This window comes from Cnephaeus nilssonii, assembly GCF_951640355.1.
Source record: "Cnephaeus nilssonii genome assembly, chromosome: 11".
Taxonomy (NCBI): domain Eukaryota; kingdom Metazoa; phylum Chordata; class Mammalia; order Chiroptera; family Vespertilionidae; genus Cnephaeus; species Cnephaeus nilssonii.
In genome coordinates, this window is record NC_137082.1 from 20,454,480 (window position 1) to 20,481,692 (window position 27,213).

Here is a 27,213-nt window from a genome sequence, read left to right on the forward strand (position 1 = left end):
TCAAATGAAGGAAAAAGTTATTCTTAATCAGTTACCTCTTAACCAGGTAAAATCCCACTCCTTTGCTTCACAAGGCACAGAGAGATGGATAAACCACATTACAGAGTTAAAACTATGCATTGAAGGTTTCATTAACTCATTTCTTTGAACATGGAAGAGACATTTTAAAGTAAGTGTTCCCCCACTTTGGAACTAACTGAATGGGAACATGGTTGAAAAGAAAACACTGTTAAAGTCCTATAAGTCACATCAAGGAAAATTCATATGTGAGTGATACAGGATGGAGGGCAGAGCACTTTATAAAATTTAAAGAGAAGGTTACCTTTGAGAATAAAATTACATAAAATGAACCAAAAATCAATGAGCTCAGCCTTGTGATAAAACAAAACAATCCACACTAAACTAGAGTCTTAGCTTGGGTGGCTGATGAATTTGAGGTAATACCCAAATTCTAATCATGGTGAATAGTGTGTCAATGTAACCTCATCAATTCTCTTTCTACTTAGCTGAAATGAAGTCTGTGACTTTCAGCATGAAAAGGGAAGCTAGAGTGTAAGACTATCAGTTTTCTATAATCATCTGCAGTTCAGTCCCAGAGTTAGGATTGTCTTGCCCACAGTCCTTATCATGCAGCCCCCAGGTGGGAGGCCCGCATTTATGGTACACTAGAGGCCCAGTGCACAGATTCGTGCACATTGAAAGGAAATTAATTAGAATAAATATTTTAATATCACTATTAGCCCTTTCTCTATAATAGAAGTGTCAACCAAATTCATAATCAAGAATAGCAGATGGAAACACACGTGTGAGATTGGAACCAGCGAGAGCTTTATATATATAGATAAACTTGCTTAATTAGACCTGCTTTCTGACTTAGCTAAGCTTTTTCCAGCCCAGTGAAACACCCCAACTTCTCTTTCAGGTAATTGTCAGCAACACAGCAGTAAATATCAACACGAAGCAGATTAGTATTATAGATCACACAGGGAAAACAAAGGGTGAAATATTTAACTGTAGCAGGGTTTGACTAGATTCTGTGCAGTAAGAAAACCTGAAGTCATTTTCAAGTTCCACCATTTCTTACCTTTTTTCAGTTGGGTCAAGTTTCTAAACTTTCTAAATCTCCATTTTCTGGCTAATGAAAAGAAAATAGGATTCTACCAATTCTCCTATCTACATACTCTAGGAGTTCTGTGAGGATCAAATGAGATGAGGCACATGAAAATGTTTCACAGACATTTGGTTAAAGTGTAAAAAGTTTGCACCTGGCTATAAAGCAAGTCGTGTTCCTGGGCTAAAGAAACTCCAGGGAGGCTAGTAGCTAGGGAGAGGAAGCCAGGTGTTGCTACGTGATGTCATTACCTGGAGCCCACAGACATCATTTCTGTGCTGGGCTGTGCTGTGGGCTGCATTTTGCGCCATGGGGTCTTGGCAGTGTTGGCTGCAATTGGGTGGGATGTCAATCCAGGGTGGTGGTGGGGTCTGTGTTCCACTTGGGGGAAGCCGAGTGTTGGCTCCATATCCGCTGTGCCGTTTCTTTGTAAATGGCCAGTGCGTGTCACAGCAGCTCCTGTGTTGAGTGTCTGCCCCCTGGTGGTCAGTGCACATTATAGTGACTGGTTGGATGGTTGGAGAGACACTTAGCATATTAGCCTTTTATATATATGTACTAGAGGCCCAGTGCACGAAATTTGTGCACGGGGGTGGGAGGCGTGGAGGGGTGTGTCCCTCAGCCCAGCCAGCACCTTCTCCAATCTGGGACATCCCTCTCACAATCCAGGACTGCTGGCTCCCAACTCCTCGCCTGCCTGCCTTCCTGATTGCTCCTAACTGCGTCTGCCTGCCAGCCTGATCACCCCCTAACAACTCCCTGCCAGCCTGATTGATGCCTAACTGCTCCCCTGCCATCCTGTTTGCCCCTAACTGCCCTCCCCTGCAGGCCTGGTCACCCCTAACTGCCCTCCCCTGCAGGTCAGGTCCCCCCCAACTGCTCTCCCCTGCAGGCCTAGGTCTCTCCCAACTGCCCTTCCCTGTAGGCCTGGTCGTCCCCAACTTCCCTCCTCTGCCAGCTTGGTCACCCCTAACTTCCCTCCCTTGCAGGCCTGGTCCCTCCCAACTGCCCTCCCCTGCTGGCCTGATTGCCCACAACTGCCCTCCCTTTCAGGCTTGGTCCCTCCTAACTGCCCTCCCCTGCTGGCCATCTTGTGACGGCCATTTTGTATCCACATGGGGGCAGCCATCTTTGACCACGTGGGGGCAGCCATATTGTGTGTTGGAGTGATGGTCAATCTGCATATTACTCTTTTATTACATAGGATAGAGGCCTGGTGCACGGGTGGGGGCCGGCTGGTTTGCCCTGAAGGATGTCACAGATCAGGGTGGGGGTTCCCTTGGGGCATGGGGTGGCCTGGGAAAGGGCCCTGTGGTGGTTTGGAGGCTGGCCATGCCCTGTGGCAACCCAAGAAGAAACCCTGGTATCTGGGGTTTATTTATCTTCTACAATTGAAACTTTGTAGCCTGGATCAGAGCCAAGCCTTCTGCTTGCTCCGTGGTGACAGCCATTTCTGTTGTGATTTATGTATCTTCTATAACTGAAACTTTGTAGCCTTAAGCGGAGGCCTGGGCCAGCCAGGGTGTGTGGAAAGCTTGGCTTCCTCCATCACTGGGGGCAACCCTAGTCTCCTGCTCTTTCCAGCTCCGTGGCTGCCGCCATTTCTGTTTGGATTTATGTATCTTCTATCATTGAAACTTTGTAGCCTTGAGTGGAGGCCTAGGCCAGCAAGGGCAGGCGGAAAGCTTGGCTTCCTCCATTGCCGTGGAAACCCAAGCCTCCCTCCTGCTCTCTGTGGCCATAGCCATCTTGGTTGGGTTTATTTGCATATTTGCTCCTGATTGGCTTATGGGTGTGGCTTGTGGGCGTGGCTTGAGGGTGTAGTGGAGTGATGTTAATTTGCATATTACTCTTTTATTAGATAGGATATATATAGATGTGGTGGCCTCCCTACATATAACTTGTTATGCTAATGTTCAATGTCTTACAAATGGTTTGAAGTGCTTTCTTGCATTGTTCTTAACCTCATAATTTAGCTTTGTTCAGACTAAAATGGTAGATGATATGTTATCTTAAAAATCTGAAGTTTCTGAATTGCTGTATAGCCACATTTTTTCTTATAAATCAATAAATTAAGTTTCTGGCCTACAGACCAGAGTTCAGGAAACTTTTACTGTAAAAGGTCAGAAAGTAAATTTCTTAGGCTTATGGGTCATGTGGTCTCAATTTTAACTACTCAGTTTTGCTGTTATAATGCAAAAGTAGCCAAAGGCAATACATCAACAAATGTGCATGGCTATTTTCCAATTAAACTTTATCTAAACAACAGGCAATGGGCTAAATTTTTCTTTTGCCAACCTCTGTTACAGACCATCAACATCTGTGAGTTAGTGTGGTAGGCAGAACATTGGACTTTCAAAGGTGTGTACTTCCAACCCCCAGAACCTTTGAATATGTTGTTTTACATGACAAAAAGGACATTACTGATGTAAATTAATGGTTTTGAGATAGGAAGATTATCCTAGATTATTCTCATAAGAACCTGCAGAAGGAACACATGCCTGCCTACACTCTGCCTGGTAAAACCCATTTTGGACTTTTAAACTCCAGATCCACAAGATAATGAATTTGTGTGGCTATAAGCAAGTAAGCTTGTAGTAACCTGTTACAGCAGCAGGAGGATACTGACACATTTGGATTAGCAGGAGTCTGCCTAGGCTGCTTCAAAGCTGGAATGTGTGGGAGGATGCACTCTCTATGCTTGGTTAAGCAGGAACTATGCTTCTAGAATCCCTGCCCTGTGTGATTTCCTAGTTAGATGTGAAAGGCAGAAGTAGAGTAGCTGCCATTGCACTTGGAAGACTAATGATTAGATGCAGTGACAAACCCTTACAGAGGGGTATGAGTTCCAGGCTTTTCTTACTCTTCTCCTCTACTCATGAGCCTGTGGACCCACCATGGCCCCAGGCCAACAGCAGATGCTTAATGGTGGTCCTGTGGGGGCAGCGAGTGACAGCTCCACAGAAGCCCAGCTTCCCATTGGATTCCCACAAACCTCTTTACCATCCTATTTTGGTGACTGGACATGCTTGGTTTATCAGAGTTACTGGTCTGTGACTCCTCTGAGCTTCCAACTTCACCCCTAGATCTTCACTTTCCCAGACCCTCCCTCATGGTTTAAGTTCTAATTCCTATAATAAATCTCTTACACCACAATGTATAATGGCTCCACTTCCATGTTTGATTCTTGATTGACAAAGAATACTTTAACCAAAGCAAATGTTGGACCAGCCAAAGAGAGAATGTGTTGACCATGTCAGTGGTACTGAGGCGTGAGACAGGCCCTGGTGAGCAGCTGGCCTCTCTGAATGGCATCCTTCCCTTGCAATTCTGTGGCTACAGTAGCCTGTCCTCACGTGCATACACAAGAGACTTTGGGGAGGAAGGAGACACAGGAATCTGGGAACAATCTCAGCTATGCCAGTGATTCTGGGCAAGTTGCTTAATCATTCTGGTGATGTTTTCATGCCCCCCAAATGAAGGACTGATTGGTAGACTATGTACAAATATTTGGTGCCTTTTCTCCGAGACGATATACCTCCTCATTTCCCTGTCCTTTTAAATGTAGATATGGCCATATGACTTGTTCTAGTTAATTAAATGATTAAAAACTGGGCAAATGAATGGTAGATTCTTTAAGAACTGCCTTCTCTCTTTCCCTTCTACTGCTGTGACAGGCTGGGTTTTAGCGAGAGGCAGCCCTGTCAGCTGGTCCCGGGGTGAAGGTGATGGCTAAGTAGAGCTACAGCTGTCCGGGATGAACACACAGCCTGGCAGAGAGCTAAATCTTTGTGGTTGCAAGCCACTGAAAAGTTGGGGGTCACTTGAGCATTACCTAGGCTATATTAACTGATACAAGACTGAACTATACGCTCCTTAGTCATGATCTCTAACACTCCGTTTTTAACAAGATGAGTTTTTAAATTGGCACAATACAGTTGACTCTTGAACAATGTGGAATTTAGGGGAGTAGTCAAAAACCCATGTGCATGACTTTGACTTCCCCAAAATACCATTGACTTAACTACTAAAGCCTTACCAATAACATAAACAGTCAATTAAGACATATTTTCTATGTTATATGTATTATGTACTGTAGTCTCACAATAAAGTGAGCTAGGGGAAAGAAAATGTTATTAGGAGAATCAGGAAAAGAAAATACATTTACAGTATTTATTGAAAAAAGCTTATGTATAAATGGACCCATGCATTCAAGCTTGAGGTTTTCAATGGTCACTGCCTATATCATTTCATTTTTTAAAATGTCCATATGCACAAAGAAAACAGAGCCTAGTATTATCTGTGCAAAATTAATTATAGAAATACATGCAATAAAATAATCTTTATATTGTTTGCATGGTGTCTAAAATCTACATAATACCAAATACTTCAAATGACTAAATCTTGAAATAAACAAACTGAATTAACTAATTTAGTCAGAGCTACATGATGCCACTTATTCACCCTCTTACAAAACACTAGCTAATTATTTTTTTCCTTTCTACTGTCTTCTTAATATAACTTTCTGCTTTGAGCTGAAGAATTCATACTTGGGGCTTATCAACTGCAAACAGTAGCAATCCAGAGACATTTAATTAACTGTGGGGTGTGTAGTTGCATTTTTTTAGGTTGTCACCTGGAACTTTCTCAATTTAGAATAGTATTTTGTTGCCTAAGAATCAATCACTTGCAACTGAAAACAGAGCAGTTAACACTGACTTTTTTTTTTCAAAGTCAGTCATTTGGAAATAAAGACAGAAAAAATAAGTAAGATGAGAAAGGGAGAAGAAACAGATGTTAATAAGGAAATTATGTGCAAATCGTGTTTTCTAAACGTTTGCAATGAATGAGTCTTCTCTACAGTTGGCATAACATTTCATTTTACTCTAAAGTCCTTCATTAAAGGTTACAGGGAACACATTCATGGACTTAATTTTATTTTATTTTTCGTTATTTCTCACTGAAGGATATTTTTTTCCATTGATGTTTAGAGAGAGTGAGAGAGAGGAAGAGAGGGGGGAGAGGGGCAGAGAGAAACATCTATGTGAGAGAGACACATGAATTAGTTGCCTCCTGCATACGCCACAATTGGGGCCAGGAATGGAACCAGCAACCCAGGTACATAGTCTTGATGGGGAATCTAACTACTTAGCAAAGCCAGCTAGGGCTGGGGTTTTTGTTGTTGTTTTCGCCTGCCTCTTCCTAAAATGCTCAGTGCTGCCAACTGTGCTACAATTTCTTTGAGCAGCATATTGCTAAACAATACACTTCCTGTTTGCTCAGTGAGAGTTTACACTGGGAAACCTTGAAGTGTGAGGTTTTCTAACCAAAGGAATGAACAGGCATGGCATTGTCATTTATCTAATTTCGTCACATCACTCTCAGGCAAATGAAAACATGGTAGCTTTGCAATAATAGGGAATCCATTTTGAAGTGAAATACTGCAAGTGGTTAAATAAACAGAACTTTGGACATTGCATTCTGTCCTATTTTAATTACCTCACTCCTACCCCCCTTTTTTTCAGAAACTTAAAGTAGTTCCTGATTTCCTTCCCACTCAAAATTAAAATTCCAATCCCTGTCCTCCCTTATCTAAATGCCTTCCGTTGTCACAAAGCAGGAAAAATTTCCACCTTCTGTAGGAAAACCTACATGTCACCATTCTTTAGAATAGTCATCATGCCTTCACACACAACTGAAGCTTTCATATGTTAATACTTCATTTCTTTATTCACACTCATTCCACAAACGTTTACCAAGTGCTTACTAATGTTGGGCAATTATGCTCAATTGTGGATATTAGTAGGGAGCAAGACAGATCTTGTCTCTACCCTCATGAAGCTCTTGATCTAGGGAAAAAAAAATTCAAATAATCATACAAATCTATATATATAAAAGCCTAAGCGACCATCACAACTGAACGGATGACTGAATAGGCTGTGTGGGGTGACTAGGCTGGCAGGGGGGTTAGTGAGGGGCGACCAAAAGACTGAGTAGCAGGCTGTGTGGGGCGACCAGGCCAGCAGGGAGGTTAGTGAGGGGGCTTCAGGATTGGGCCTAAACCAGCAGTCGGACATTCCCCAAAGGGTCCTGGATTGGAGAGGGTGCAGGCTGGGCTGAGCTGCCCCCCCAACCCGTGCATGAATTTCATGCATCGGGCTTCTAGTCCTATCTAATAAAAGAGTAATATGAAAATTGACCATCACTCCAACACACAAGATGGCCGCCCCCATGTGGTCAAAGATGGCTGCCCCCATGTGGACACAAGATGGCCACCACAAGATGTCTGGCAGGGGAGGGCAGTTAGGGGTGACCAGGCCTGCAGGGGAGGACAGTTGGGAGAGACCAAGCCTGCAGGGGAGGGCAGTTGGGTGAGACCAGGCCTGCAGGGGCGGGCAGTTGGGGGGGGGGGGACCAGGTCTGCAGGGGAGGGCAGTTTGAGGGGACCAGGTCAGCAAGGGAGGGCAGTTAGGGGCAACCAGGCTGGCAAGGGAGGTCAGTTAGGGGAAATCGGGCCAGCAGGGGATCAGTTAGGTGTCAATCAGGCTGGCAAGGGAGTGGTTAGGGGTGGTCAGGCAGGCAGGCAGAAGCAGTTAGGGGCAATCAGGCAGACAGGTAGGTGAGTGGTTGGGAGCCAGCAGTCCTGGATTGTGAGAGGGATGTCCGACTGCCCATTTAGGCCCGATCCCACCACTAGGATCGGGCCTAAACGGGCAGTCGGACATCCCTCAAGGGGTCCCAGATTGGAGAGGGTGCAGGCTGTGCTGAGGGACACTCCCCCCCCCACACACACACACACAAATTTCGTGCACCGGGCCTCTAGTATAAATATGAAAGTCTTCCCTGATGAAGAGCAGACAGAGCTTAGGTTCAAAGAATGAGAAGGACAAATAACGCTGGTAAAGAGGGAGGGAATATCTGTCTAGACAGAGAGAGTGACATATGCAAAGATTCTGTGACATATGCAAAGTATATAACATATCCTATATAATAAAAGCCTAATGTGCAAATTGTCCCCTCGGCAGTCCTTCGAGGAGAAAGTTATTTTGGAAGATAAGAGAGGTAAGAGTCCTTGACTAAAGGATTGGTCCTTGAGTCAAGTACTATGGCAAGCTCAAGTAAGATTAGGGCAAAGAAGGGCAGGTGATAATCATACCTGGAAAGTGGCAGAGAATAGCCCTGAGCAGAGAGTTTAGAGAGAATTCACCTCAGTGGCCTAGAGGCCCCATGGAATGAACTGACCTCAATTCTGGCTCTGGGTGAGCTTATATCCTTCCTAATTTAAATAAGAAAGGGCCAGTTTGTGAGGAGCTCAGAGGGTGGTGCTTGAAGCCCATTTGGTAGCCTGCAAACTTTATGTAGGATTCCAAAAATAATATTGGTTTTAAAAAAATACAAGTCTCAACAAAGCTCATCTGGTGTCAGTTGAGCACTCATTCTAGACAGGGTGCAGTGTCCAGGGTATGAAAAAATAGAGATGAAACAAATGAAGCTTCTGTCCTTTAGGGATTTTTAGTTCATTAGGGCAGTTATTATACAGCCCCTATTAACATGCATGTGGTTAACATGCATATGGAGAAAGCTCAAGTTCTGTACATCTTTTCTCTCCATTCTTTAAAATAAATTCTTCATTTACAGTTTATTCTACAAATACTTGTCTGAGTGTCTTGAGTGACATTAGCCCTCTGTGAATTCCCCCTGACGACATAAAGTTGATTTCCATAAAACCCGCTTAACCCAGTTACAGACACTGAGGCCTATGTTTTTCTCTATGCAGTAGCATGGATTGCTGAATATGATTTTGATTCTATGGAATTTTCCAGTTTCATTTGATTCTTACAACAATCCTCTGATATAGGTAGGGCAGGGTTCTTTTAATTACTTTTTAATTGAGATATAATCCATATACCATAAAATTCACTATTTTAAGATATGCAACTAAATGTTTTGCTTTTTAGCATTTTCACAGAGTTATGCAAGCATCATTATTATCTGATTCAAGAATTTTCATCTGCCTTTAAAGAAACTTCAGACCCACTAGCAGGCACTCCCCATTTCTCACTCATCTCCTAACTCCACCCTCTGGAAACTATTAATTTATTTCCTGTTTCTATGGATTGGCTTATTCTGGAAATTTCATATACATGGAATCAATGTAGCCTTTTACAACTGGCTTCTTTCACTTAGCATAATAGTTGAAGGTTCAACCTTATTGTAACAGTGGTATTTCATTATTTTTATTGCTGAATAATAATCATTGCATGGATGGACCACACTGTCTATTCATTAACTGATAGATATCTGGGTTGTTTCCACTTTGGGCAATTATATCCTGGTGCTAGGAACATTAGTATGCAAGTTTTTTTGTGTACATGTTTTCAGTTTTCTTGGGTATGTACCTAGGAATGGAATGGCTGGGTCATATGGTAACTATGTTTTACTTTTCAGGAACTGCCAAACTTTTTCATATTGAATATACCATGTTACAATCCCACTGCAATGTATGATGGTTCCAGGTCCTCTACATCCTCACCAACATGTGTTATTTTCTGATTGATATGATTAAGGGCTGATTTTATTATCCCCATGTCACAGATAAAAAAAGATTGGCCTACAAAGTAATTATTTAAAAAGGTCAGGACTCAAATATTAGTTTTCAAATTCTTAGGTCAGCTTTCTTCCTGTGGCACCCCAGATTAATTATGAAATCATATCAAATATCAAGGTGTTATAAAGGCATAAAATGATGCCCTAAAAGACACTTAGGTATGAAAATTCAGAGAAGTGGTGCACACTCACACACATTCACATTCATGTATGTGCAACCATTCATCATGTTACTGGTTTCACAGTGTACTCAACAGAATAGTAATGTACTAATGAGAAGTTTTCAAAGGAGTTGAACGTCAATTATAGTAATACTTTTGACATTGAGAGAAGATGATCCATTAACATTAAAAGCATATATTTTTTTAGTTCCTCAGATTGACTTATGTTGTGATTATAACCTATGGTTCACTAAATCTGGACACTTCTATTCATGCCATCATATCATTGTTATTTTAGAAAGAGGCACAGTATTATCTAAAGCTGAAGTATCCAATTCTTCAAACTGCTTCTTAAATTGTTCCAAAACACAATCTCTTTGAATTTTCTCTAAGGTGTATGTCCTTATAAAAGTACATACTTGAAGCTTGGGCATTGACTTGATTATTTATTTCAGCCAAATTTGTCGAAATTGGAAATACTGTCACACAGGTTGTAAGAATAGGACAATAAAATTGACAGTACATGGCCACCAAATTAGTCCCTGACAGTTTTTCTAATGGAAACAATATAAATATATTGTGAGTGCCATAATAGCATCCCTGACACCTGTCATAGGCAATAGATGAAGTGTATTTTCTTGTTTAAAGCAATAGAAAGACGTTGATGCAGTATGTCAGAACCCTTACACTGAATGAAAATTTCTAGTCTAGAAGAAATTAATTCCACAAGAAGGAAGCTGAGACTGAATTTTGAGAAAGTTTCTATTCCTTTATTTAAATCAAACAGTATAATGTAAAAAAAAAGAAGGTATGAAATAAACATGGAATTATCTATCCACTTCAGATGCTTACTCTCCATGTCTCATTAACACGATCATAGTGCACAGTTAAAACCCATCTCTGAATTACTTTCAGAGTCTATGATGTTACATTTTCATGATAAATTCACAGGTATATAATATTATGGGGAGTTCTGCTGAGCTTGAATTTGAAATAATTCTACTAAGTAATGGCTTACAGTATTTAAACATGTGCCCATAACCAGTAGGCTAATTGGAAATATTGGCAAGTTTTTGCAAAAATCTGTACCTATTGCTAGACACATTAGATTTGAGGTAAAGCAGATAAAGAGATGTTTGCAGTCGACCTTTATCAGTCTTCAAAAAAAAAAAAAAAAGGTTTGTAGTTGCCCAAAACTTTACAAATATCTTATACTGGTGTTGAACATACTTGTAATGTTAGTCAAAATTCCTAATACCAAAAGGAAAATCAGACCCTGAAGGTTTGTTTTGAGTTTTTCGCAGAGAAAAACTGTTGGAACTCCTTTTCTAGGAATGTTAGGTTTTTGTTTGTTTGTTGTTTTTTTATCTCAAACCATAACTTCTGGAGTGATGCACAGGGTATGGTAAGAAAGGAAGGAAGCATCTGCTTACTTAACCATTTAACCATAAAATCTGGGAATCAGTGAGGCATCAACCAACACACACTCCAAACCTCAAAGCTTGCCATGTCTCAAGATCCAAAATAGGCAATGAAAACCCAACCTGCCATGCACTAAAGCCATCACTTACATATGAAATTATCGAATTCTGATTTTGTATTTCCATTACATGAACAGTAATAAGACCATCTTAATATTGCTAAAACATCCTTTTTTTCTAATGTTATAGCATGAACAAGATAAACAATAGATGCTAATCCATAGAAAAGAGAAGAAAAGAGGTAAGACTTGCTCAAAGGAATAAATACTATGTGAAAATGAAGGTGAGCTAGGCTTCCTTCCTCACACCTTGACCCACAAATATTTATGTATACTCATGATTGGAGTAGTAAGATTTTTTTATATATAAAATTGGAAGCACAAGTTATTGACGGAACAGTTACTCTTCCTTGAAAGGCATAACCAAATGCCCTTAGTTTATGCAAACTTAGTGCAGAGCCATTTCTTTGCCTTTTGTAAGAGGAAGTTAAATTCAAATTTAGTTCATACTTTTTGCATGTATTTTGCAGCACTCTGCTAGGTTATTGTGCATTAGACTGTGAAGTATTAGCATCAAAATCATTTTAAAATAATGTAACTGATGTACAAGCCATTACGGTAATTTCTATAAAGTTTGGGGGCTGTTTCTGAAAGTCCAGCACTCTCTTCAATTTCCCCCCTGCTGCACCATTAGTGCGGGATCACCAGCGGGCAGGGGAGCCTGTGGAGAGCACATGCTGGCAAAGCAGGGACACCACCAGTTGTGTATTTGCTTACTGGAGTGTCTGTGTGAAAGAGCTTGTTTTTTGATATTTCAATTTAAAGAGAAAAAAATAGTTATCATTGAGGGACAACAAGAGTACTGATGGCTTCCTTGGATTTTTTTTTTCACTGTTCAGCACTGTTTTTATTTTGAATTATACTTCCTATCTTTAGAATCTTTATGGGCTCTATTCATAAAACTCTGTAAAATTGGGAGCATTTAAAATTTGTTAAAAATTTTAGGGAATGTGTCATGTAAATATATATATATATATATATATATATATATATATATATATATTGCTATATATTATTAAAAATATACATATATACAGTCTGGCTTATGTGTCTCAGTGGTTGAGCATTGACCCATGAACCAAGAGATCGCTGGTTCAATTCCTGATCAAGGCACATGCCTGTATTATGGGCTTGATCCACAGTAGGCAGCTGATCAATGTCTCTCTTGATGCTTCTATCTCTCTATCCCTCCCCCTCTCTCTAAAATCAATAAAAACATATATATATATATATATATATATATATATATATATATATATATATATATATATATATATATACTAGAGGCCCGGTGCACGAAATTTGTGCATGGAGGGGGGTTGTCCCTCAGCCCAGCCTGTACCCTCTCCAATATAGGACCCCTTGAGGGATGTCCGACTGCCCGTTTAGGCCCGATCCCTGTGAGTTCGGGCCTAAACGGGCAGTCGGACATCCCTCTCACAATCCAGGACTGCTGGCTCCCAACTGCTTGCCTGCCTGCCTTCCTGATTGCCCCTAACCGCTTCTGCCTGCCAGCCTGATCACCCCCTAACCACTCTGCTGCCAGCCTGTTTGCCCCCAACTTCCCTCCTCTGCTGGCCTGGTCACCCCTAACTGCCCTCTCCTGCAGGGTTGATCACCTCCAACTGCCCTCCCTTGCAGGCTTGGTCCCTCTCAACTGCCCTCCCTTGCAGGCAGGGTGCCTCCCAACTGCCCTCTCCTGCTGGCCATCTTGTGGTGGCCATCTTGTGTCCACATGGGGGCAGGATCTTTGACAACATGGGGGCAGCTATATTGTGTGTTGCAGTGATGATCAATCTGTACATTACTCTTTTATTAGATAGGATATATATATATATATATATATATATATATATATATATATATATAAAATAAAGAGGTAATATGCAAATTGACCATCACTCCAACACACAAAATGGCCACCCCCATGTGGTCAAAGATGGCCACCACCATGTGGACACAAGATGGCTGCCACAAGATGGCCTGCAGGGGCAGGCAGTTTTGAGCAATCAGGCCAGCAGGGGAGGGCAGTTGGGGGCAACCAGGCCAGCAAGGGAGGGCAGTTGGGGGCAACCAGGCCAGTAGGGAAGGGCAGTTAGGGGCAACCAGGCTGGCAGGGGAGAGCAGTTAGGGGCAATTGGGCCAGCAGGGGAGCAGTTAGGCGTCTATCAGGCTGGCAGGGGAGTGGTTAGGGGGTGATCAGGCTGGCAGGAAGAAGCGGTTAGGGGCAATCAAGCAGGCAGGCAGGTGAGCGGTTGGTACCCAGCAGTCCTGGATTGTGAGAGGGATCCCAGATTGGAGACGGTGCAGACTGGGCTGTGCGACACACACACACACACACACACACACACACACACACACCCATGCATGAATTTCATGCACCAGGCCTCTAGTTTGTCAATAAATGAGCAGATTCCTTGTTGAATAAAATCATAGTTCTTAAATACTGAGGAACATTTATATAATTTCTTATGGTATCCAAAATGTAACATCTATTGATACAACATATTTTAAGTTTTATTGTCTTTTATAACATTTTTTCATCACTTTTTTAAGTTTAGAGAATCAACAAAATAATAAACTGAATCCAGATTTATAGCATTTGTTAATTTCTGTGGTGTAGGTACTTTCACTGTGGCTAACAAAACCATAATTAGATCCCTCAAGGCATATATAAATACTAAGGAAATATATTAATTTTATTGTGGAGGAACCCAGCAGATACCATTTTAACCAATTTCAAGATTAACATCATCATTATTACGACATATCAAAATCATGAGCCTCTTGATATGATGGACCACTCCATCATTGTTGTGGTATTTTTGCCAAAAATACATAACCTCAGTCCAATCATGTTGAAAAAATAATATAACTTAGCTTCTTGCATAAAACATAGACCCGATGAAGAAATGGTTCTATTTTAGGCTGAACATATAACTTATTCTTTACTAATGCTGCTGATCACATTCTCATGTGAGACCTAGTCTCCCCATGATAACCAGGTATCCCATCAAACTTAAAGCATTTAGCATGGATTCTAGCTATTCCTTTTTATTATAGATATACTTTTAATACCTATTTTTTACATTAAAAATACCAAATTCTTGAAAAATAGTTTCTAGATTTTCATTGTTTTGAAGACTTTATGCAATGGTTTGCCTGACATTTTCCTCCAGAGAAATTTCTAATCAATTCATCAAAGTCCAATCAAACCTGATCTTCATAAACAGCTGCTGTGCTTTCTTCACAGGACCAGTCATATAATCTTATATCTCCATGGATGGATGTTAACTGAGAGTTAGTTATCTTGTTGCCATTTCATAGAACTTGCATCTAGAAACATTGTGAAACCATCAAATAATAACAATGAAAACTACTACCAATAGAATGTAAGCTCCACAAGAACAATATATCCCAAGTCCTTGGAACAGAGACTGGAACATAGTAGTTGCTCAGTACATATTTATTGGACAAATTACCATTAATAAACCTGACTATGCAATCTTCTAAGCATTTTATAAATATTGTTTTATTTTGACTCTGGCCAGTAGGGCTCAGTTGGTTAGAGCATCATCCCAGACACTGAAAGAGAGATTCCCAGTCAATCTCTCTCTCTCTCTCTCTCTCTCTCTCTCTCTCTCTCTCTCTCAAGTCAATAAATGTTTAAAAATATTGTTTTAATTATCATTTAATGATATGTCATTCTTTTTAATGCAAAAGTGCATTATTGTGTTATTTGAAAATATTCAGTTCTTCTATAGAAGAAAAATAAATGGGGGTGTATGAAACTCACATGTTAAGTAATAATAATAACTAAGTAAGTAGGTTTGGGGATATAGGTAGGATTGATAAAATGCATTAAATACAGTACTAATTTAATAACCTCTACGATGTGGTAGCTACATGATAAAAGAAATGAAAGAAACAAGAGTGTTATCTCTAAATAGAAAGAGATGGCAAAACCATTTCATGAGCTTGAATCATGTCACCTCTAGAGTGAGAGCAATGTCACCCCTAAAGTAACCTCCTACTGGTGACACCCATCATTGTCTCATTTGGCCCTACATCTACTCTGACTGAGAAATACAGATAAAACCCACTGCTGTTCATCCTGAGCTACCTGCTGGGCACTCTTGCCCCTGTGTCTCTCTGACAGAGCAAGTATGTGCTGTTGGCCCCAGATACTCACCTTCTGCCATGTTGCCTTGCTCAATCCTCCTGGTCCTCCTACCCACACCATCTCAAAAAGGCTGAGATGAGAGAGAGATAGATAGATAGAGAGAGAGAGAGAGAGAGAGAGAGAGAGAGAAAGGATGGGAACAGCCAGCCCAAATGTATTACCTACTCCTCTCTGTCCCTGGTTTCTGTACCCTTGATTAAAAAAAAGTTCAGATCATGACTTAATTTGATCTGTAAGCTTTTCTGTTGTGTACCCTTTGGAATAACTTACCTGCTAGTACACTAGCAGCATGGGCATTTCCCAAACAAGGGGCTCAGAAGAGACGGATAGACTGCAGTAAAGTCACTCAGCTCATAGGATGGTCAGTATATGCTCGACTTAGGCCATTATTTTAACTACTATGCTCCACTATTTCCATGAGATACCTGCCAGGCAATTTTACTTTACACACTTTAAAAGTGTGTGTGTGTGTGTGTGTGTGTGTGTGTGTGTGTGTGTGTGTGTGGAGTGGTAGAGGGGGGGATAGGTAGTATTCAAAATAAAGATAATTAGGGTGTTACTTGGACCAGGTCTGTAACATGTTTTCCATTTTTAAAAGAAAAATCACCTTTGCAACTCAACTGAATTGTTCATAAATAAGTCAAGAAAGCTTTCTTGATATTGACAGATTTATTTTTAAAATTTTATTGGTTTTCTTTACTTTGCTCTTTTAGTCTCTCAGTTCAACAGCTTAAGAATAGCTTAAATTCTATACATTGAAATTGGTCATCTAAACAAACATATCTTAATATTTGCAGGGAAAAAAATGCACCTTTAAAAGCATTACCTTCGCACTAGACTATTAACCCTCCAGATATATGGCAAAATGGTCCCCTTGTTCAAATCTAATGGCAGGCTTGGGACTCTGTGTTCGTGTTTTGAATTGACTATTTCCTCATGATACAGTGATCTAATAACTGCTGCTTGGGTCAGGGACAGATAAAGCACTCAAGATGGAAGCTCGCATTGTAAATCTGCTTACTGTTTCTATACAAATTTCACTGTAATATACTCCCTTTGACAGTGTGCAGGGCCAGTATTTCCTCTGAAAGACACTAGTACTGCAGAAGCCAGTAACGATTTTTCTGGGAATGTTCCCTAGCCTGATTATAGGAACGGAAAATAATTAAGTTGAGAAATCTGGCTAAATTGAGAGGTTTTATACTTTCATGTGAAATAGACTTTCCTTGGTGTTTGCTGGATTTACATCTGCAGAATGTACAAGTGACTAAAAATAAGTCTTTTAAAATGCAGATGAGATGAAGCAAGAAGTTTCGGACACTCTTACAAAAAGAATTGATTATAGTCATGTTGTAAGATTTTTGAGAAAAAAATAAGTAATGTATTTCCTAAAATGTTAAAAGAAGATATAATTTGAAAAAAAATCCTATATTGCAATAAAATCAAAGGTAACCTCCTAATCAAATTATTCACCTCTAATATGTCTTCTAATCGATGAATAATTTTATATACATCCAACCATAAGTGGCCAACTCTTCCACAGTTTACATGATGAATCAAACTTTAGTATTATGTGTTGAGAAAAAATTCAACCACGGTGACACAATATTGTGATACCATTTCTCCACTACTTAAATATTACATTCATGACTCCATGCATTTTATAGAATATAATGCCAGTCACATTAATTACCATTCTTATGACATCTATATCACACTATTCTTAAAGAAGTACATAATTTGGATTCAAGAATAAATAGAAGAGTTCAAGAGTAAATAGAAGTAGGGAACAGACTATGGAATCTCAGAGGGAAGCGGGGGGGGGGGGGGGAGGGTGTGTGGGTGGGAAGAGATCAACCAAATAACTTATATGCATATGTGCATAACCCATGGACACAGACAATAGGTTGGTGAAGGTCTGGGGTAGGGTGGGCTAGAAGAGGTCAGTGGAGAAAAAAAGGGGACATAAGACATATAATACTTTCAACAATAAAGATTAAAAAAAAATCTTTGGACAACTTGTGCTTATCATATTGCCCTATCAGAAACTCAGTTTAACTTAAACCAATGTTTTTCAATTCAATCATATCTAACAATGCCTTTTTTATAATAAATATTTTCTAAAACCCTCTTGCCTATGCTAAAATGACATCTATAAATAGGACAACTCAACCACATACAGGAAGCAGAAGTATCAGTGTCCTACCCATATCTCCCCAGAACTCATCACTCCTGTACATGCCCTCACCCCACTGCCCAGCATCCTCCCACAAACTCCCTGATGAGACTCTGCGAAGGGCTTTCTCTCAGCCTGGCCAAGGAGTGGACAAGAAATGCTGGGAAGTTAAGGCTCCAATCCTCTGCCAACCACATGTAGAAGTTTAAGATAATAGCTCAGCTTTCCCTGCCCCTTAGATGGGACAATTCCTCAGCACAGTCTGCAAGGTCTCCCAGAGCTGCCCAGCAGGACTGAGCCTCAGCAGTCCAAGTGGTAACTTGCTTAATGCTGTGATGCTTAGCTGCCTTCCCTTCCCTTTCTCATGTCCCACTGCTCAGGCAGCGCTTCCAAGCCTAGTCTTCTAAATAAAGCACTTGTATACAAAACCTTGTCTCAGGGTCTGCCTCCAGGGGAACCCAACTCAGAACAATACATCAATTAAAAAAAAAAAGCAGCCTGTTCAGCATGGCTTAGTGGTTGAGAGTTGACCTCTGAACCAGGAGGTCATAGTTTGATTCCTGGTCAGGGCACATGGCTGAGTTGCAGGCTCAATCCCTGGTAGGGGGTGTGAAGGAGGCAGCTGATTAATTATTCTCTCTCATCATTGATGTTTCTATCTCTCCCTCTCCCTTCCTCTCTGGAGTCAATAAAAAGATATTTTAAAAAATCAATATAATTAATGCCATAAATGTAATATAAAAGGAAAGTGACATAGTAAGATTCTGTTTCAACATGTAAAGACTTAGTCATGACTACATGTTGCTTAATGCAACACATAATGTGTGGAATTAATCTGCACCTAATGAGGTAGTTAAATAGTTGCTTCCCTACATGGAATCACCATGAAGAGAACACCGGCTGATACTCAAACAGGTGTGATGTATCCCCAACTACCATAGGTGGCACGGCCATCAGTGGCATGGTTTTCTCAGGCACACCTGGTAAAATTGTGAGCTAAGCCCAAGCTTCTCTTAATTTTCATGGTAGTTCAGTAATATATGAAGAGCAAAAGGATTTTTTATATACCCCATTGCTCATAAATAAGTTTTTACTTATATGACTATCCAGAAAAACATTAAAAGATTTTGTGGAATGAAAGATAGCTTTTCAATGTACTCCTGGTCAGCCCTCAAAATGCAGCATCCTTGGCCCCGCCCACAACATGCTAGTGGTACAGCAGAGGAAAGGAAAAGGGAGAAGTTCAGTGTCTACAGCCACTGGATTTAGACTTCCTTCGTCTAAATCCCACCTTCACTTTTTGTTAGAGGTAAGAGCTTAGGTAATTTATTTTTGGTCGTTCTGGCTCATATCCCTTATCTGTAAAGTGAAAGAAACCACATTCTCTAACTTAGGATTTGTTCTCAGATTGATTCAATGAGTAAAACACAGTGCCTGTCACAAACTGAGGGTTCAAAAATATTAGCTATTCTCATTACTATGTTTCATGACTAAATGGTCTCTCTAACTCAAATCATCTCTCTGATGTGGCCACCGGGAAACCCAAGTTGTTCAGTATATACAAATCTGGGTTTGGGTATATCATTTTAAGTTTCCTAGGCACAATCTGTGAGTTTGCCATCAGTCCATGCTTTTCCTCCTCCTCTTCCCTAATGTCCATCCTTGGTCACTTGCCATTCCAGTAATAATAACCTGATGGGTATATTATTACAGATTTTGTATCCTGATGCCCAATTAGGAGACCTTATAAAAGGTAAGTTTAGGGCATAAAGAGAAAGGAAAAGTCTTGATTTAGCATCGCCCATTCCCCTCTGGCTAAATCAAAGAAACACAGGCAGCCAGCTAGAGGATTTGAGTAACAAATGAGATCATGTGTAGGGATTCACTGCTGCAAACTGTACAGTGAAGCACAAATGGTAAAATGCTTTTGTTCTTATTACTTATTAACAGTATCATTAAACAAACAAAAGTTAGAATCCTGGCTAGAAAAGATACAGAGACTTAGCACCATCCTTTATAAATGAGATAGCTGAGAACCAAGACTAGAAGTTGCCAAAAAGAAATGGGAAAAAGCAAGCAGACACTCCACAGAAGAGGATATTTGAGATGAAGAACTGGCTGGGAAATGGTGATATCAAGTTAGGCAGAGGAACGGAAGTGACAAATTAAAAGGTCAGGTTTTTTTAAGGCTACAGAAGTCTTCGAGGAAAAGACTGCATTGATTGATGTGCTCTGTAATGGAAACTCAGATAATGAAATAAAACCAGCATTTAAGAATTTCAGGCTGAGAACTCATTGCCATGGCAACCCTCTCAGAAGGGAACTTGTATAAGAAAATAAGATTCACTTGACTACTCCTTACAATGAAAATCTACACTACAGTGAAACAATTAAGTGCAGAATTTCAGAGTTGCCTATTGCCAAAATGCCTAGAGGTAGCACTGAATATGTATGTCTATCGTCTCTTCCATTGGAAGCTATTACTTCTTAAAATCTATGACTCATGGAGGGAGCAGCATCCAGCTTTGAGGGATCTCTTGACACTGGGTGTCTCCTACCAGCGAACATTTACAATTTTTTCCACTCTATAAGTCATCTAGCAGGACACTCATATGACAATCACAGTGGTACACACCATTTAAACAAATGCTCAACTTTTAATCTGTCCATAATCACATAAAACTATCAAAGTCATATGTCAATTATTAGTTATACCTTATGGAAAATCATTTTAACCTAAGTAACATCTTGTTTATATTCAGCATATAATCATTTTAGTAAAAACATCTATTTTATTACATGTTCTTCATCAAAGAATGTTAAACTGAGTACAATATAATTTGTCAATTAAAAAGAGTTTTCTTAAATATCTAATAATGACCACTATGAACCTATGCCTTTTAACTAATACTGAGAAAATAAATCACTGTGATCTTTTTTGAATGACATGGATTCGGTTCCTAAAATTGAACCTGGTAGTAGAAGAATTTGCCGCTGAGAAATGCTTTATCATATTGCAAAAAAAAGAGAGGAATGGAGGCTAAGAATAACATAAAAATCATTATAAATTATTTATATGCTCACTTATACAAAAAGAATACAGACATCTATCTATCTATATCCTATCTAATAAAGAGGGGATATGCAAATTGATTGTCATGCCGTCACAAAGCTGGTGGCGCCCATGGCCACAAGATGGCGGCGCCCAGTCCCCTCAGCCCTGCTTGAGTCCTTTTAGCCCAGCCGGGGGGGCAGCAGGTGCACAGTGTGGCCGGACCCACCCTCAGCCCCCCAGCCGCCCAGGGCCAGCCTGAGGCGCAGGCAAGCCTCAGATAGCGGCTGCCCAGCCGATGCCCAAGGTGCAGGCAAGCCTCGGATGGCAGATGCCCAGCTTCCCAGGGTTGCCCGAGGCTCAGGTAACCAGGGCCGGATGAGGCTTGCACTGGCAGTGGCAGCAATATATATATAAAAGGTTAAGTGACCGGCCAACTGGCAGACTCGCTGACCAGCATGTAGGTATGATGGGCATTGACCACCAGGAGGCAGATACTCAACTCAGGAGCTGCCGAGCAACAGCAACTTTGCAGAGTGCCCTCTTGCACTCCAGGACCCCTCGGGGGATGTTGGACTGCAGGTTTCAGCCCAATCTCCGCAGGCCAGGCAGAGGGACCCCACCTGCTGGAGGGACACTGCTCACTCCGCAGATGCCCTTTGAGTCTGGGCACCACCCCAGGTGCAGCTGACCAGGGAGGGACCGTGGGAGGTTGGCTCCAGGGCATGTCCAGCCCATCTTGCCCAGACCCACCCCATTGGCCACCTTCTAATTAATTTCCTTTCAATGTGCACAAATCCGTGAACCAGGCCCCTGGTGATATACAAGATAATATCTATGCAATCCTATACATCAGCATCAAGTAATAATGGGTAGATGGGTACACTATGCTATTTTCATTTACCAGCCCTTGCTCAATTGGAATTTTCCTTTTCTACCTTCAACTTTATACTTATCCTTATGTTTTCACCAATATGAACAATTTCCATTTGTCTGTTTTAGGTAATATGCATGCAAGCGGATATTTTGTATATGGATCATCCTCTACCAATTCCATAAGAGCCTCTTAATTTTCTCAGGACACAATATTGTCCTAGAAGTCAAAATAGTTTAGTTACTTATTTTACTATTCTGATTATTCATTTCTCAAGTCACATGCACGCATTAGAATGCTGTAGTTCTAAGACCTGTATCTACTTTTTTGATATCTATCTTTCTTTCCTAAGGTTTTACTGAGAAAATTGGCACTCTCCTTGACTTTTATTTCAACGATTTTTTTCTTATTCTCATTTCCAGTTTATTCTATTTATAATTATCCCCTCATGGTGCCTTATTTTTTTGCCTATACTGGAATCAACATTCTCAAGGTTGTCAAGAATGTATATAAGAATAGATTTGCATATATTTGAATTTCCCCAAGGGGAACTGATGGTTAGAAAAAAATATCTGAATAATTTTGGAAGTAAATTGTAAGGAATAAGATATTTGCACAGACTAGGTCTAGGAAGCATGGACTATTGTCAGATTTTTCACTTGAAATTATGGTAAGATTGGAATGAGAATCATGATTAAAATCCTAAATTTACACATTCTTTGGTATTGCTAAAGCTGTGCTAATTAATAATTCATAGAAGAGACGTGCCACTCTACAATAAACCATTAGATATATGACAGAATTTATTTTTATTCTTTTAACATTTAAAACAAACATGTGATGTACATTTTTAAAAGCCACCAAAAACAATGAATAAAAAAAAATCATGTAAGGACATTTTCTGTCCTAAATTATTAAAAGAAAAATTATGTTTTTCATAGGGAAACATTTATCCACAAATGTCACATGCAGCAAACAAATAACTACCTTATTTCTAGATAGTCATGTATAGTTATCACTTCACTCTTCTCCATTTAAAAAAGTATCTCCTTTTAGAAAAAAATAGGTGGTAAGTGAAATGTATTTGTTTCCCACTTTGTCTCCTGTTTCTCCCAACCTCCCTTCAGAGTCCCTTTCCAGTCTCATCCTCTAGCAGGCTGACGCTTGGTCCTTTTATCATCCTCTAATTTATCCTGCCAAAGTGAGGAGTAATTTGATAAATTCCTTCATATTAAGGTATTAGAAAATTAATTTTCTTCTAATCTCATGAGTATTTGCATTTTAAAGGGAAAGTACAGAGAAAGAACAATGTCTGACCATCTTAAATTACACATCAGCTATGGAATTTCAAGCATGTGTGGGAAGATATTTAAAAGTGATGAGAGAACAAGAGAGTACTCTCAAATAATAGAATGAATAAGATGATTTTCTCTATATTTATTTGTCAGGATGGTCAGGAGATGGAAACAAATCCTCCATTTGACGATCGCCATTATATTCTCTGGAAGATACCTAAAAAATAGCTTAGTGCACAGTGGGTGTTACTATTTATTAAATAAATGCATGGTCATATTATTTGTTTTACCTCCAATAAAAACTTGAAGAATGTATTTCTTTGGAGAAATATGAATAAAGCAATTATCTCTGACCCCTCTACTGTGATCCCACATCCTTTGGTTTAACTTTGGCAGAAAACTGGTGTCCACCAAATATTTCATTAATTCATGGACATTACTCTGACCCGCTTGCAGTAGGCAGGGATATATGAGTAGTTCTGGTCTCTAAAATGAGAACAGAAATTACGTGTATCACTTTTGAGCTAAGACAGTAAAAAGTTCATTTGTGATTTTGCAAAGTCTCTGTACTATGGCTGAAGAAGTTGTCAGTTCCAGATAGTACAGCTATGAGAGAATTGAAAGTCCATAAGCCAGGGTTTCTGAATGCAGGTCACCTAGCCTTTGAGATTATTTGTAGTTGCAGCACAGACGAATAGAGTGATATGTCACCATTATGGCATTTACTATATTGGTTCATAGCTAATTTGTTACATATCTGCTATCCCATCTTTACTGGTTACTCCTTGTTTATTTTTGTAGCTTTGTTCTAAAACAAAATGTAGTTGGAAAAACAATAATAATATTAGGGTATTTTTTTAAAGTTAAAAATTAGATTGCAATTTTAAGACAGTTACATGGTGTTACAAGACTAGTATAATTCAATTCAATGCAATGTAATTCGATTCAATTCATCTATTGAGCAATAAAAGTGTGATATGCTTTGTGCTGTCAGTACACATTAGTTGGTGATGTTATAAATGAATACAAATAAGATGCTATTAATAGTCTTTAACAATATTAGTAATAATTTTAACTGCCTAAATAAATATCTTATGAGATAATAGAAAGTACATATTTGTCTCTATCCCTGGTTCAGGCACAGGATCCTAAAATTCTTATAAATTCCTAAATGCTAAGAGCAATAGGATCATGTTTTGTTCTAATAGAGCAACTCTGGGAAGTGGGAGAGGACTCCGCATGGGCACTGGTTACCAGAAAAAGCAAGTTGTGATTAGAAATTTGTAGTTTTCAGCCTCACTAATCCTCCAGAGAGGTGAGGGGAAAACAATGGAATTAATGGCCGATCATGCCTGCATGAGGAAGTCTTCATAATATCCCAACAGTGTTTGAAGCTCTTCCAGGTTGGCAAACATCAACACTGGGAATGTGACACACCTCAGCTCAGTGGGGACAGAAGGCCCTGTGAGCAGAACTTTCCCAGACCTCACTCCATGTATCTCTTCATCTGCCTCCTTTATCATATCTTTTAATAAACTGGTAAATGTAAAAAGTGTTTCCCTGAGTCCTGTGAGCCACTCTAGGAAATTCATTGAACCTAAGAAGGGGTCACAGAAACTTCCCATCTAAAGCCCTTTGATCAGAGGCACAGGTGAAGCATATGTGTGTGGTGTGTGTGTGTGTGTGTGTGTGTGTGTGTGTGTGTGTGCGCGCGCGCCCGCAATCTTCGGGGAATGAGCCCCTAAAGTTTGATATCTGGCTCTATCTCCAGGTAGACAGTTTGTCAGAATTGAGGTAAATTATAGGAAACCCAGCTGGTGTTGAAGAGAATTGCTTGGTGTGGGTTAAAACCTCCACACATTTGGTGACTAGAAATGAAGTGTTTTGTGTGCATAATAAAGGAAATTCACAGGGAAGAAAGACAAAGTAGGGGAGAATGAGGTTTCTCTAAACTGGAGGAGGAAGACATTGAATTTTCCTTTACAACTAGATTAACTGAATGCTTTATAATAATATAGTTCTGGTTTAAAAGCATCAACAAATGATATGATTAACATCTAGATGTCTGGTTTTCAAAACATATATCAAAGGAAGAATGATATCAATCTTCTAAATTTGCCAAATTGTAAAAATGTAAATGTGAAAACTATCTTATACTTGAAGTAATATTGACAAATACTTTTATAGAGAATTACATTTTTTAGTTATCTTATATTCATCATCTCCACTGCTCCCCATAATAGCTCATGAGTTAGTTCTGAGATTACAGAAATAAATTACAGATTATTTGTATGTGGAAACCAAGGCTATAGTATATTAACATGACTTATCCATGGTTACACAGTGATAATTGGTAGAGCAAACACTAAGCTATTCTGGGTTTATGAGAATCTTACTTGACATGTATATAATTAGCTCAATTTAAGTTTTTCTTCCATTTTCACAAGCACGCTTTTTATATCAACCATCTTTCTCCATCTAATGTAATCAATCTATAGAGTACAAGCCTATACTATAGAACACCTATTCAGTCAATCATATTTCTAAGAATTTTCTAGTAACCCCCAAATAAGGAGGACATGATGATATTAGCATTATGTTTGCAATGTTGCTTAAGAACACAACATTCCATGTAAAGTAGAAAGCTAGTTTCCTCCTTCAAGGAAAAATAGAAGGGAGGGATGGAGGAGAAGAAAGGAAAGGGAAAGAAAAGAAAAGAAAAGAAAGAAAGAAAGAAAGAAAGAAAGAAAGAAAGAAAGAAAGAAAGAAAGAAAGAAAGAAAGAAAATGGATGTTTTCTTTTTATGAGTAAGATTCAAGACATTCAATGGCAACTCCAGTCAACCATGCCATAACATAGAGAAGAATTTAGCTGAACATTTACTTCACATTTTGCAGATATTTTCCATCTCTGTGTTTACTTATTAATATTGGAATAACTTCAGTTTACTACTGTCTGCTAATTTTATCCCAGTAACATGTATACCCTCAAAATCATCATCAAAGGTGTTAAGGTAGATCTTCAAATCCCAAAATGATTAGAGTATTGCTTAAGTCCATCTGCAGGCCACCTGATAAAAGTTAGTTTAAATTCATAATTCACCATCTTCTTAAGTAATGGTAGCAAGTAGTGTAATAGCAGATGTGATTATTTTACACATCTTAGGAATGCTTCTTTTTCCTATTAAAAAATGGTTGCTATTTTTACACTTTCTAATGGTCTAGACTCTTCTTATTTATTTACACACTAGAGGCCTGGTGCACGAAATTCATGCACAGAAGGAGGTCCCTCAGCCCAGCCTGCACTGTCTCCAATCTGGGACCCCTCAGGGGATGTCCGACTGCCGGTTTAGGCCAGATCCCCGGGATCAGGCGTAAACCAGCAGTCAGAAATCCCTCTCACAATCCTAGACTGCTGGCTCCTAATTGCTCACCTGCCTGCCTGCATGGTCACCCCTAACTGCTCCCCCCTGCAGGCCTGATTGTCCCTCAATGCCTCTGCATGTTGGCCTGATCACTGCTAACTGACCCCTCTGCCAGCCTGGTTGCCCCCAACTGCTCCCCTTGCAGGCCTGGTTGCCCCTCACAGCCCCCCTGCCGACCTGGTCATCCCACGCAGCCTGCTGTTCAGTTGTTTGGTTTTCCCTCACTAACCCCCCTGCTGGCCTGGTCATAGGCAGGCATCTTGTGAGGGTGTAAGGGTTAATTTGCATATTACCTCTTTATTATATAGTATTAGAGATGTCATTGAATTCACTAGTAAATTCTCTTCAGGTCTCAAGGTCCATATTTTCCAAGTTGAAATGTCTATACATAAACATTTTGTGAACACCTCAGCCCCTTGCCTTTTTAAATCAATAAGCCATATTGACAACATTTTAATTACCCCCTGAATGTGCACACCTGTTTAGATTTTCCTGTAGAGAACAAAATTAGCCAACTTGTTTAGTAGTTTGCTTTGTTCCATTCTCTCTGAACTTGAGTTTTCTCCTCTAAGACAGAATAGTCTTATTTATTGATTCACTTACAAAGAACTTTAAAAAAAAAATCAAATAGTGAAAGAAAATATCCAGCTCTGTTAATAATCATGCAAAGATTTTAAAGGCAGTATAACTGGCTTATAAAAAGTATTTTTATGTTAAGCAAACTCACTAACATACATTGAAAAAGTGACTTTATTATTATAATCAAGCATGAAAAATACAGTGATGATCA

The 27,213-nt window shown here is 39.7% G+C and overlaps 1 protein-coding gene across 5 annotated transcripts in view; it reads right to left on the bottom strand.

Annotated features, from left to right (window-relative positions):
- Positions 1-27,213, bottom strand: part of MACROD2 (mono-ADP ribosylhydrolase 2) — a gene marked incomplete at its 3' end in the record, with an annotated part of 1,993,251 nt that overhangs the window by 782,799 nt on the left and 1,183,239 nt on the right. The gene's annotated exons all lie outside the window — the stretch shown is intronic.